The sequence below is a fragment of the Pipistrellus hanaki genome (genome assembly GCF_964339955.1).
Source record: "Pipistrellus hanaki genome assembly, chromosome: Y".
Lineage (NCBI taxonomy): Eukaryota > Metazoa > Chordata > Mammalia > Chiroptera > Vespertilionidae > Pipistrellus > Pipistrellus hanaki.
The window spans coordinates 599176-613907 of NC_140525.1; positions in this window are offsets into that span (position 1 = coordinate 599176).

Sequence of the window (14732 nt, forward strand, 5' to 3'; positions counted from 1 at the left end):
GCTAAACAGATTTTTTTGTTTTCCTCTTTCTACTTCTTTAATTTGTAGGGTTAAATTCTATTTTACTGATCTTCCTTTCTTCTTTCCTTCTTTCCTTCCTTCCTTCCTTTTTGTATTCTTTCCTTCCTTTCTTCCTTTCTTCTTTCCTTCCTCCTTTATTTTTTTAGATATGCCTGTAGTGCTATGAACTTCCCTCTCATGATTGCTTTTTCTGTGTCCCAGATATTTTGGGTTGTTGTGTGTTCATTTTCATTTATTTCCAGGAAGATTTTATTTGTTTATTGATCTCATTGGTAACCCATTCATTGTATATGAACATGGTATTTATCCTACATATATTGGTATGTTTTTTTTTTTAACTCTAGTTGATTTCTCATTTCATACCACTGTGATCTGAGAGATGCTTGATATGATTTCAGTTCTTGAACTTGGAGAAACATGTTGTGTTCTAACATGTGTTTTCTCTTTGTGAATTATTATAGGAGTTTGGGAAGAATGTATATTCTACTGAATTGGAGTGAATCCTGCTTAATAAAAGAGTAATATGCGAGTTAGTCATCAATCCACTACACCTACAAGCCATGCCCACCTGCCAATCAGGAGTGATTATCCAAATTAACTCAACCAAGATGGCTGAGGCTACTTAGCCAGCAAGAAGTTTGGGTTTCCCTGGCAACGGAGGAAGACAAGCTTTCTGTACACCCTGGCCAGCCTAGGCTCCCACTCAAGGCTACAAAGTTTCAATTATAGAAGATAAATAAATCTCTGATACCAGGGATTCTACTTGGGTCACCAGGAGCAATGGCCAGGCTTCACACCACTACAGGCCCCTGGCAGAGGCCACCCCCTGCCAGAAGGGAACACCCACCCTGATCAAAGACACCCTTCAGGACAAACAAGCCAGCCCCCACCCATGCAGAAGGCCTCTATCCTATCTAATAAAAGAGTAACATGCAAGTTGACCATCACTCCAACATAAAGATAGCTGTCCCCAGGTGGTCTAAGATCCATATGGACAAAAGATGGCTGCTGCAAGATGTCAGCAGATGAGGTGAGTTGGGGGAACCAGTACTGCAGGGGAGGGCAGTTAGGGGCGACCAGGCCTGCATCAGAGAGTAGATAGGTGCAAAAAGAATTGCAGGGGAGCAGTTAGGCATCAATGACTCTATCAGGGCAGTGGGTAGGGTGTGATCAGGCTATCAGGCAGAAGTGAGTAGTATCTTTGACCACATAGGGGCAGTCATATTGTATGTATAAATGATGTTCTATTTGCGTATTATCCTTTTATTTGATAGGCTAGAGGACTGGTGCATGGGTGGAGGCTAGCTGGTTTGCCCAGAATGGGGTCTGGATCAGGGTGGGACTTCCCCTGGGGCGTGGGATGGCCTGGGAGAGGCTAGCTGGTTTGCCCAGAATGGGATCTGGATCAGGGTGGGACTCTATCAGGGCAGTGGGTAGGGTGTGATCAGGCTAGCAGGCAGAAGTGGTTAGAGGCAATCAGAAATGAAGGCAGGTAAGCATTTGGGAGCCAGCATTCCTTGATTGTGAGAGAGATGTCTGACTGCCAGGTTTGGCCCTATCCAACCAGGCCTCTAGTTGTTCTATAAATGACAATTAAATCCACCAGATCCAGCGTGTCCTTTAGAGTCTCTGTTTCCTTGTTATGTTTTTGTCTGAAGGATCTTTCTAGTGAAGCCAGATAGTTGTTAAAATCCTGTACTATGACTGTGATGTTCTCGATCTCTGTGTTAAAGTCCTCTAAAAGTCCCATCCACCCATCCCACCACGCCTGCTGCCCTGCTGGCTCCTGCCACTCCCACCTCCATGGCCATGTGCACCACCCTTGCAAACCTTTCCTTGACCTGCTCTGCATCCACTGCCAGTGCTTTCCCTCCAGCAGCCACAGCCACCTTGCTTTCCACTTTTCCTTCTGTGCTGTCTTCAATCTTCATTCCTCCCTCCCTCTGCATATGGAAATTGACCGCCATATTTGTTGGGCTAATTTGCATACTCCGATTGACTGATGGGTGTGGCTTGTGTAGGGGAGTGATGGTTAATTTTCACATTACTCAATTATTAGGTTAAACACAGCTGTGCGTGCGCGCGCGCCCACACACACACACACACACACACACACACACACACTAGAGGCCTGGTGCATGGAATTCATGCACGGGGCATGTCCCTCAGCCCAACCTGCACCCTCTATAATCTGGAACACCTCAAGGGATTGGGCCTAAACAGGCAGTTGGACATCCCTCACACATTCCTCCACTTCTGGTTTTCAACTGCTTACCTGCCTGCCTTCATGATTGCCCCTAACTGTGTATGCCTACCAGGCTAATCACCCCCTAACCACTCCCCTGCCACTTGGCATGTGTAACTGCTCTCCTGCCAGCCAGAATGACCCTAACTGTCCTCCCCTGCAGCCTGGTCTCTCCCAACATCCCTCCCATGCTCACATGATCCTTCCCAACTGCCCTCCCCTGCTGGCCATCCTGTGGTGGCCATCTTGTTTTCACATGTGAGTAGTATCTTTGACCACATAGGGGCAGTCATATTGTATGTATAAGTGATGTTCTATTTGCATATTACCCTTTTATTAGATAGGCTAGAGGCCTGGTGCATGGGTGCAGGCTAGCTGGTTTGCCCAGAAGGGGGTCTGGATCAGGGTGGGGCTTCCCCTGGGGCGTGGGATGGCCTGGGAGAGGTGTCTGTGGTAGTTTGTAGGCTGGCCATGGCCCATGGCCAGGAGGAGGCCCTGGTATCTGGGATTTATTTATCTTTGATAATTAGAACTTTGTAACCTTGAGCAGAGGCCTGGCCAGATGTACAGGAAGCTTGGCTTCCTCCATTGCCAAGCCTCCTGCTTGCTCTGTGACTGCAGCCATCTTGGGTGGATTAATTTGCATACTAGTTCCTTATTGGCTGGTGGGCATGGTTTTGGTTGTATATGAGGTAAGGCCAATTTGCATATTCTCTTTTATTAGATAGGATATTTAGTACTCCTATATTTGGTGCATTCACTTTTACAAGGGTTATATCCTCTTTTTGGGTCAATACCTTTGCATTATGTAGTGACATTTGTTGTCTCCTGTGATGGCCTAATTGTAGGGTCTGTTTTGTCAGATATGTTTACTTCTACTCCATCTTTTATTTTCTATTTATATCGAATACTTTTTCCATCCCTTCATTCTCATTCGGTGAGTGTCTTTTGTTTTGAGGTGGGTCGATTATAGACAGCTTAGTGTTAGCTCATATTTTTGTATCCAATCTGCTACCCAACGCCTTTTGATTGGGGCATGTATTCCATTTACATCAAGGGTTATTATTGATTGGTACTTATTATTTTTAAAAAGTAAATATTTATTGTTCAGATTATTACAGTTGTTCCTCATCCCCTGCCCCATAGCTCCCCTTTGACCAGTCCCCACCACACCCTCACTCTTACTCCCTCCTCACACTGTCCTCAGGCATAGTTGTATGATTTTTCTCCAGTGTCTTCCTGCCTTCCAACAGCCTTTCCCCCAAGGATGTCAGTCCACTCCCTTTCTATTCCTCTGTTTCTATTATCAGTTCATTCTGTTCACCAGATTTTTTATTCATTTGAGTTTTAGATTCACTTCTTGATAGATACGATTTGTTGTTCATAATTTTTTTTTTATCTTTGGTCTTCTTCTTCCTCTTCTTAAAGAATATCTTTCAGCATTTCATATAATACTGATTTGGTGGTGATGAACTCTTTTAGCTTTTTCTTATCTGTGAAGTTCTTTATTTGACTTTCAATTCTGAATAATAGGTTTTCTGGGTAATCTTGGTTGTAGGTTCTTGATATTTATCAATTTGAATATTTCTTGCCACTCCCATCTGGCGTGCATAATTTCTGTTGAGAAATCAGCTGACAGTCCTTTGGGTACTCCTTTGTAGGTAACTAACTGTTTTTCTCTTGCTGTTTTTAATATTCTCTCTTTGTCTTTTGTTCTTGGCATCTTAATTATGTTTTGGTGTGGTCCTCTTTGGATTCATTTCTGGTTTTGCTTCTCTGTGCTTCCTGGATTTGTATGTATATTTCTTTCATCATCAACCCTTGATGTCCGTTCTCTGATTGTTGGGGAAGTTTCTGTCTATATTTATTCACATAAGTTTTCAATATCTTGCTCTTGACTTCTTCTGGCACCCCCATAATTCTGATGTTGGTTCGCTTGAAGTTGTCCCAGAGGTGTTTTACATTATCTTCAACTTTCTGGATTCTCTTGTCTTCTTGCTTCTGCAGAGTAGTGTCTTCTGGCTCTTTATGTTCCAAATCTTTGACTTGATTCTTGCTATCTTCCATTTTGTTTTTAGGACTTTGTATAATATTTTTTTATTTTAATTTAGACAATGTATTCTTTATTTCTAGTTAATCCCTTATTGTTTCTAGTTGAACACTTTTCATATCCTCCTAGGTCTTATTTATTTTATCAGCCTTTTGTAGAAAATTCTTGAAAAATCTTATAAGTGTGGTTTTGAATTCTAAATCCAGTCACTTTTTATCCTCCATTTCTTTCGTTTGTGATCTGTTTCCTTGTCTTGGCATTTTCGCAGCTTCCCTGAGTTGGTTGGGTGGCGTTGTGTCCATGGGTCATCTCCAAGATACCTGAGGTGCACACACTTGGTGCCCCCTTTTGTGGACTGTGTGTATAGCCTTGTTGTAGTTAAGTTTTGATTGTTCTTGGTATCACTGTGAGGAACTGACCTCCAGGTTAATTGGCTGTGAGGATCAGCAGTGTCAATGCCAGGAGACAGCCTTATTTGAATAGACTTGGCCAATTGCAAAAGTCTCTGTGCTCAGCTTGGATGGGGAGGAGATTCAGGGTGGAGCCTTCAGCCTTGGCTTCCATCAGCCCTGCCGTATGAGGTTCCTGAGTGTCAGTGTTCCTCAGTGTCCTCCAGTACTCGCTACAAGCACTTCTGAGAGAAAGGTGCCCTTGCGTTTCGCTCGCTACCAAGCAGTCTAGGCTCTTCCCCAATGAGCCCAGAACTGGGGTTCAGTTCAGTTGGAAACGGGGTTGGAAGTGGGATTCAGAACCGTCTGGAGCTTTTGTGTCCTTCCCGGTAGGGCAATCCAGCGGCACAGTCAACCATCTGTTCTCTGCGCGCAAAGTGCGTGCCTCTAGGACTTCTATCGCTGCTCCCCTGAGTTTCTGCCTTACAACCCAGACTCTATCCGTTTTAGCCTGGGTCCCCAGGGTCTGGCCTAGAACTGGGGTTCAGTGCAGTCGGAACTGGATCTCAGCACAGTCCGGACCTTTTGTCTCCTTCCCGTTAGTGCAATCCAGCAGCACAGTTAACTGTCCGTTCTCTGATTGTAATGTGTGTGCCTCCGGGACTGCCTTTCGCTGCTCCCCTGGGTTTCCTCCTTACAGCTCAAACTCCCTCCTTATGTGTTTTGGTCCCCAGGGCCTAGCCCAGAACTAGGTTTAAGTGCTGTCGGAACTGGGGTTCAGCACAATCCAGAGTTTTGATCTCCTTCCTGCTAGGGAACACCAGCCAGGCACTCAGCTGCCCTCCCTCTCCAGCTTCGTCCTCTACCCACACGCACTGTGTCACCATACCTTAGACTATTACAGCTCCTCTGCTTTTCCTTCTGGTTTTCTCTTTCCTTCTAGTTGTAGAATTTCCAGTCAGTCGACTTTCCTGTAGTTCTGGGTTATGTCCATTTTCTATTTTAGTTGTATTTTTTTGAAATTGTGTGAGGCTACAGTTATGTGTTTACCTATGTCGCCATCTTGGTTTCTCCCAGAAGCTCCTTATATTTATTACAATCAATGTATGCTTAATTTCTAGTTGGTCCATTTTCAAAGCCTCGAGGGTCTCACTAAATTTATTTGCAGTTTCTAGGAAATTCTTGAAAAATCTTATAACTGGTTTTGAATACTACATCCAGTAATTTGCTTTCCTTCAATTCTTTTATTTGTGACCTGTTTCTCTGTCTCTGCATTTTGGCTACTTCCCAGTATTGATCGAGTGGCTTTGTGTACTAGGTGTTCTATACTGCCCAGTAGCTCAGCCCCCTTTTCTCCCCCCCTCTCAGTTGCCTGAGGTGGACATTTTTGGTGCACTCTTTTGTGGGTTGTGTGCACAGACTTGTAGTTAAATCTTGATTGTTGTTGGTACCACTGGGAGAAATTGATCTACAGGCCAAATGGCTGTGAAGATCAGCTGAGTCTACAATGGGAGAACTTGTATGCTGGAGATCCCCTTATGAGGCAAGACTTATTGCCTTAGTGGGACTTTGTTTCTCACTGACTGAGTCTTTTCTATGACTGTGTCCTTTATGGATCTGAGAAGTTATAATCTGGATGGTCCCTTTTTGACCACCAGGTACACTTGCTCTTGGGTCCCCAAGGAGGTGCTAATTTAGCCTCTATCTAAGGCCACCCAGCAGGAGCTAAGGAGAAATCTTCAGATCACTCTTCTCTGTGTTTTGGAGGTGCCCAGATGAGGCCAGTAGGAAGCAATGCAGTCTGCTGTGATGCCTTGGGTCGACTTTTGGATGTTCTGGGTTTCTCAGATTCAGCCACAATTTGTTAGGTAATTTTAGATTTCAAAGGACCAGGTCATTCTTATGCAAAAGTCTCCGCACACAGTTTGTCAGGGGCCGGGTCTCAGAGTAGAGCCAACAGCAATGGCTTCCAGTCTGCTTTGCCCTAAGAGGCGACTGGATCTCAGTGTCTCACAGTAATTGCTGCAAGCACCTCTGAGAGAAACCTGCCCTTGAGTTCTGTCTGATGGCGGACAGTCCAATTTCTCCCTGTATGAGTCTCGGTCCATAGAGTCTTGCCCAGAACTGGAGTTCAGAGGAGTCAGGAGCCTGTGTCTCCGTCCTGCTTGAAAATGACAACCTCATCCTCAGTTGCCAGCCCTCTTGACAAGTGTCTCTCCATACCTCTGCCCTTACTTACACATCTCCTCTAAGTGTGCTTTTCTCTTTCCTAATAGTTTTAGAATTTCCACTCAGCCAGATGTTATATGGGTACCCTCCTTATTTCTGGTGCTCTCTGCTAGGAAATCCTGCTTAGGAATTATACCCCTAAAGTTCTCAATAGCAAAACTCCACAATTAAGATATTTCTCTGGGACTTTAGTTTCTGACTGTGGATTTCTGGCCAGACCTTAAGTACCTGCTCCCTTCTTACCAGTGTTTACATGGTCTCCATTTTCAGTCTTTAGTATCTCTCCTATGCGTTTTCCGTTGATTATTCAGGAAGTTTTTCTGTGTGTTGTTATATCAGTTTGTTCCGGGGGCCATGTCCCTGCAGCATCCACTTCCTCTGCCACCATTTTTAATCCTCTTCAAATCTCTCTTAATTTTAAAGTCCCTGCTATATTTTTGTCCAATAGACTTCTTTTTCACTTGGTTTCAGTACGGAGTTTTGCATGAAAGCCCTAATGTCCTGTGAGTGCATATTCGGATCAACAGCACCATCAGGAAATGTGTTTTGAGGCATGATCAATAAGTATGTAATAACAGAAACTTGCTATGCACCTTATTGTTTCTTTCTGTGTTTGGATCATGTTGGAGCCAAACTAAGGCTGTTGTTTCAAGTATAGTGTGGAAGGATGTGCTCTTGATTTCAACACATGTTCTTCTGCATAATTGTTGAGGAAGTATCAAGACCAATTAACTACATCTCAATCAATAGTACATAAGTATATTGTCAACAGGCTGAAAAGCGATCAGTGTGGGTTCAGATGGTGTCTATATGTAGAGGGCCAAATGGGAAGACACGTGGACATTCTTTAGATTGTTGTTGACTGGGCCCGGGATATTAGCAGAATCATGTCAGTTGCACTCCCGCCCTGGGAGTGCAAAGATGTTCTTAGTTCCTGACTTGTGTTTGTCCAGGAGGAAGGAGTGGGTGGGACCTGGGCCCTCCCAGGCTCCTTGTTTTCCTGTGAAACCCCTTTGTTGTATTGGAGTATGAATAGATGTGCTGCATGGCTTAGGAGGTGGTCGTCAGTCTGCCTCTCCAGCAAAAGAGTTCGGCGGCCCTCCCAGCTCCCAGCTTAAAATCTATCTCTATGTCTTTTCTCTTTATTTCTAATATTTCTCAATCCCTGGCCGCCTCCACTTAAAACCAATTCGTTCAACTCTCTTCCCATGCAGGACGCCGAAAAGGGAATCCCTCCAGATCAGGCGCCCGCATTCTGGAACCAAACGTGGGGCATGGGCCGAAAGAGGCAACGAGAGGTAAAGAGGTAAGGGATCGCTCCCAAGAATTGTGCATGCCACAGATTTAAGGAACTGTAGGGTAGAGGGAGTGTATTGCTATGAAATTGAATTAGCTGGGTGTAAAACATGGGTGTCCTTCTAAATGCTTTAAAACTACGCTCATGGCTCCAAGAGATTCTGTTAAGCTTAGTCAGATTCTTGATTTCTTTCTTAAAGTTTGTTGATGAACCTGGGAAAAGGCTAGAAAGCAGTCGCATGACCAATACTCAGCAGAAAGTCCAGAGAAAATTCCTATTCCTACTTCAATTTTTGATTCAGCACAGGAAAGTTTAAGAATGTTTAAGTGGGTGCAGCCATGACCTTGCAGCCTGGTGTGGAAGCGTGTGAATCTTTAAGAATACCATCTGCACCTCCTTCACCTCCACGTGTAAACTACTTGTAACCAAGTGAAAAAGAGTAAAGGAATTTCTTAGCAACTGCCAATAATTCTTTATCTTACAATCTTTTTATTTCCTTAAAAATAAAAATAAATAAAAAGTGAAAAAGTAACAAAATAAAAAAACAAGATAAACAACACCATTCTCCAAAAAGGCCACTTTAAGAGGCCTCGTATTCACCACCTTCTTTTTTTCCAGCTAATGACTTAAAGCTTTAACGAATTCATAAATGCATTAGGGATTTCTGTGCACATGTAAAGGGGAAAAGCCTGTTTAAAATGAGTGCGTATCGTTTTTGAGCTGGGCTTGGCTCTTTGCTGTGTACAGACTGTTTTTAGCCTTATAAGTGGTGGAGATGAATACAGGCTAGTTTCCCAAGGCATTTAAATTTTGAAATGTCTGCCCAGAGGCAAGTCTAGTTCCCACATGAATGGCTGAGAGTTTATCTCTTGACTTGCCCAGCAGGAAAATTGTGACCATTTTGAAAACCAAAGCCTTGGTCAGGCCTATTGGTTGGAAATTCAAAAGAATTTGGAAGTTAATCAAATGATAAAAACTCAAATCTAAATGTATTGAATTGTTATAATACGACAATGTTGATCCGAGTATGCCTTGCATGAAGTCTAGATAATTGAAGTTAGTCTATTAATTAAATATGCCTCATATTTTATTTGAAATGTATCTTTAAAAATGTAAAAGTATTATTAATTTGAGAAATGCTAAATAGTTGATTTGCTACCTGAAAATTTTAAAGTTCTGAAAGTTTAAAGTGTCTTTTTTTTGCCATGATACCGGAAACAAATCAGTTGCACTAAAAGAGACATGTTGACAGGAAACCAGGAAGGCTGGTCAGCAACCTTAATTGCTCTAACCACTCTCCCAGTAAGCTAAGGAAGGTGGTAATTTGCACTGAATGGCTACAAACTTCCTCCAAACTCCTGTGGCAAAAAGAAATTTTTTTTGTAAGTTGGCACTTAATTATAAATAAAAAAGTAAAGTTTAAATTTGCCTCATAAAAAATCTAGAGGACAGAATTGAGGTCCTTAATTATGTCTTGTATTTTTCTTAGAAATGTAAAGTGTTCTTAATCTAAGACATGCAAAATATATTTGACTTGTTAGCTATAAAAGGTCAAAGTGTAACTTAAATGGGGAAAAATTATATAGTTAAAATGTGTTTTCTCTTATATAATTAGGAATTGAAAATATGTTACCTGTTTGGTCTGGTTTAAAAGAAAGAGGATTAATTCATTGATCCAAATTAAATGAAAATGATATTCTCTAAGATAATTTAGGTTTATAATCTTTAAATCATAAATATAAATGTATTCTGTATTTGATCTTTCCAAGAGTATTTCGAGGTTTTTTGAGAGTAACTTTTGGATGTTTCAAGGGCCCTCAAATTGTTGCGGGGTGGAACCCTGGGTTCAAAATAAGACCACTGGAGGCTGATAATTTATTTAAAAAAGCAAACAAGATTTTATTGAACTGGCCAGGGCAGGTGCAAGAGCACCACACGCAGGCAGACCCTACACAACTGCACTGCTTTAGGGGCAGGTAAGTTATTTTTAAAGGTTCTTAGAAGGGAAACCCCCATTCTGCAACAAACTGTAGTTTGGAATTTTCTGCTGTTCTTCCTAGATAAAATGTTGCTTTCTAGTTTGCTTTAGCCTGTTTGAAGAATGATGAAGATACACTTAGCTGTCTGACCTTGCAGGCCAGAGACCAGATATACCCACAGTCTCAATACCATGCCAGGTGCATTTTTTAATTGGATAGAACAGCATCGTTTTCGTGGCCAGCATCGAGATAACCACTAAGTGCACATAGGGCTGGCTCTTTTATGAAAAAGAAAGTTCTGCCTGTAACCTTGCCCAGAACTTGAACTCATCCTCCCTAAGCCCATTGCGCGATGAACAAAGCAAGTAAGTGAAGGTCGAAGTCAGAATAGTAGGGTTAAAATTCAAACAGTAGTTTTCACCCAAGTATGACTGCTACCATATTTCAGAAATGTTCAAAAGTCTGTTCTCTCCTAAAATAAATATTTTAATTAAACAGATTGATACCTGAAATCACATGGAAAGCTTTATCAAATAAAAATTATATACTATATATTAAATGTTATGAACCTTTCGCCTGTAAGAAAGGCAAAAACAATATATTTCTTAAATATAGCCAAAATTTTCAACAGCAGGAGAATTTCAGGAAAGACAAAAAAGGCCTCATGCAGCCTGTAATTTTAAATTGGCTGAAGGTGGGACACTTAATGCTTTTGGATCAGAACAATAAAGTGTCAAACCTATAAGTTTTACTGAATAAGTTTCTTTGCCTCTTTTTTAAATTACAGATACCTACTTAAGTTACTTTACAAATTAGCTTTTACAATATGATCAATGTCATATAAATTAAGTTACATGAGAAGCCAATATTTTATAAGTATTAGGTCTAGTAATAATTAATGCCGTTTTCTAATACTTTTTTAAATCGAATTTATTTAAACAATACAACAAAATTTAATCAACAATACAGTTGCCGTTGTTTTCTACTACTTGTGCCCAACGCTCAGGAAGCATTTTAATCCCTCTGTTGTAAAATTATTGTGATTTTGATGCAAAAAATTCGGTCAATGCATTTTTGAGGCATTCTTCATTATTACATTTTTTTCCAAGAAGAAAGTTTTGCAAAGAACAAAACAAATGGTAATCGGAAGGGGCAATATCAGGAGAATATGCAGGTTGAGGGAGAACTTATCATTCCAACTGGCGCAGTTTTTCAGCAGTGATTCTTGCAGTATGCGGTCGTGCGTTATCGTGGTGAAGAATTATGCCCTTCCGATTAATCAGCGCGGGTTCTTTTTCTCTTAAAGCTTGGGCTAACCTTTCCAATTGGGCACTATACACTGCACTTGTAATGCTTTGGTTAGATGGTAAAAGTTCATAATGAAGAATTCCTTTAAAATTCCACCAAACACACATTACTTTTTTTGCATGCAAGTCAGGTTTTGGCGTGGGCTGCGGAGCCTCATTTTTGTCCAACCATTGAGGCCGCCTTTTCAAATTAACATACAGGACCCATTGTTCATCTCCGGTAACAATTTGCTCTAAAAACAGCAAACGGTTTTGACGAGAGAGGAACGAACTGCAAATTGTGACTCTTTGATTACGGTTGTTGTCGGTCAACTCATGAGGAACCCATTTTCCAAACTTTTGGACTTTGCCAAGTGCACGCAATTGATTGGAAATTGTTTTTTGTGAACAATTTAAAGTTGTCGCAAGCTCTTGTTGGGTAATTTGAGGATTTTGCACCAAAAGAGCTTGAAGAGCTTCTTGATCAAAATTGGACACACGGCCTCGACCACTCTTGTCATCTAACGAAAAATTTCCCTCGCGAAATTTCTCAAACCAATGCTGGCATTTTCTGGCGCTAACTGCATCTTGACCAAGAGCACTACAGATGTTTTTTGCAGCCTCACTTGCTTTTCTTCCTAATTGGAACTCGTAAAGCATGCAGTGCCGAATATGCTCTTCATCCGCCATATTCTTAGCCCTAGTTTTGCAACAAAACCCAAACCAAACACAAACTTTTTCAAGCAAAACTTGTTAATTGCACTTCACACGTTCTGTAGATACCACGTGTTTGAAGGTTATGTCAATACAAGTCAACGCCAAGCAAGATTTTAAACGAATGTTAAAAAACGACATTAATTGAATCCTAACTTTATGTAGCCACCTGCATTTTTAATTAAGCTAGAGGCGGGGCAACATTTGTGGCTTGTGAGTTCAGAAGTAAATTTGCTTTATTTTAAAAATGAAGATACCTACTTTAATTACTTAAGTAAATTAGATTTATTAAATTATAATCAAGGTTTTTAGCTAAATGAAAAGCGAATAATTTTATAAACAATTTTAATAAAGACCAGAAACAACTAGTGATTGCTTTATCAAATAAAAGTTAACATATGATACTTATGTACATATATTTCAAATTTTATGAAGGCTTTGGCCTCTTTAGAAGGACAAAACAAAGTAACTAAATATTTCTTCCAGTTTGAAATTGAATTATCATGGATTAAAGCAAAGAATATCTTTACATGATATTATTCTACAACGTCATTATAATTTTTGATATTTTATACCAGTGTATATCAAACTTACAAATTAATTCTTTGAACGTTTGGCAGCAATTTAAAAAGCACATGAAAGGACTTAATCCCTTCCACTATATGAAAGGCCCCCTGGGAAGGCATTCTATATTGGTCCTTCTTGTCCTTTTTGCCAAGAAGGACCTCTTGTCACAATGCAATTGCCCACAGCTGTTTCCTGAGCTCTCTGTTTATGATGAGGTTGAAGCCTCATTGTGGATGGTACCATGGATCTCTCTCTTGCCCAATGGCGTAAGCTGGGCCCTCCCTGGAGAAGAGACCTGGGTTCCCCAAGATATGTGATCAATGCGAGGGTCCCGCCAGCTGGCTAGGGGATCCCAAGGCAGGTATTCGGCATGGAGCCATAGGGGCATAGGCTACCGAGGAGACAGAACTGAACCTCACATCACCCTGCTTGGCCCCAGAGGATGGCTGGTTAGCCAGTGATGTGTAAGATTCCTCAAGGGAGGGACAACCTAACACAGGCACAGTCGCAGAGGGGCCATCAGGAGAGAACTTGGGGGTCAACAGAGGTGGGGCACAGATCCTCACCCCCCCCCCCCCAACATTGCCCCTTCTGAGGGAGGTCTCCTGCCTCATGGCTGCTTCGTGCTTCCCATGCCCAGCTCAGATTGGGACCCAGGCAACAAACGGAGACTTGTCCAGTTTAGACCAGGACCTAGGCAACAGAGACATGGCTGATGCTATATTTAAATCCATTAATACCAGGAATGCTTAAGACCTTCTCAAGGATGCAAATAATCCTTTCACTAATATTCACTGAATAAACTAAAATTACTGTTAGAGTATCAAATTTTTACAGTAAAATAGTAGTCAAGTTTTCAGGTTAATTTAAATTGGCTAATTGAAATAAGTAAACATTCAAGAAAATTACATTGTACAAAAAGCTGTTTCTAAAGCATTAACTAGCCGAAACCGGTTTGGTTCAATGGATAGAGCATCGGCTGGGGGACAGAAGGTCCCAAGTTTGATTCTGGTCAAAGGCATGTACCTTGGTTGCGGGCATATCCCCAGTAGGAGGTGTGCAAGAGGCGGCTGATGGATGACTCCCTCTTATCGATATTTCTAACTCTCTCTCTCCCTTCCTCTCTGTACAAAATCAATAAAATATTTATTTAAAGTATTAACTAAAATTTCTATTGGTGGTTCATTCATGGTAAAATTGTTTAACATGCAATTAACCCTAAAGCAGTGATATTTTTGTGCGAAAAATTAAAAATTTGAAGACTGCATTATAAAAATTTTCCAAAAAGCCTCCTAATAATTAAATACATCAAAAAGGGGGGTGAGTAATGGAAAAATATTATGTAAGGAAACATACCCAGAAAAAATTTTCTTTAAAAAACTAATTTTTATTTATAATGCTGGTAACGAGGCACCTATGAAAAATCTTATGGTGTCAGAATAAGCCAAAGGAAAAATTTGGGGGGCAAAAATCAAAAAGATCCCAATTCTAATTTATGGAAAAGATTTATTTATTAAAAGGTTGAGAATATGTTTATATTTCCAGAAAAACTCCAAGATTATATGGGTTCCTGCAACACCGGATCCAAGAGAGGACCTGATAGGGCTGTTCTAGCCACAGAATAAGTAGGAGCTCAAAAGAACAGAGGAGAAATAGTCCAGAAATAAAGATAGTGAAGATGCCTTGCCATGATAGCAGTAAGCACCTGTGCATTGCTGCAGGTTGCCCAGGACCAAGGGCAAGGAAGAAGGAGCAGTGCAGCCAATTCGGGTACTGGAGCATTACGTCCATCACCACATTGGACTCAGAGAAGCTCCTATGTCCCTTCACCCAAAAGGACTGAGAGTTGCTCATTGACAGCAAAGCAGCAGAAGAAAACTGAAAGCTACGTAAGGGTCTGTGGTGCTAACATGGAGTCATCTCAAGAGTTAAAGACTGAAGTGGAAGCTACTTCT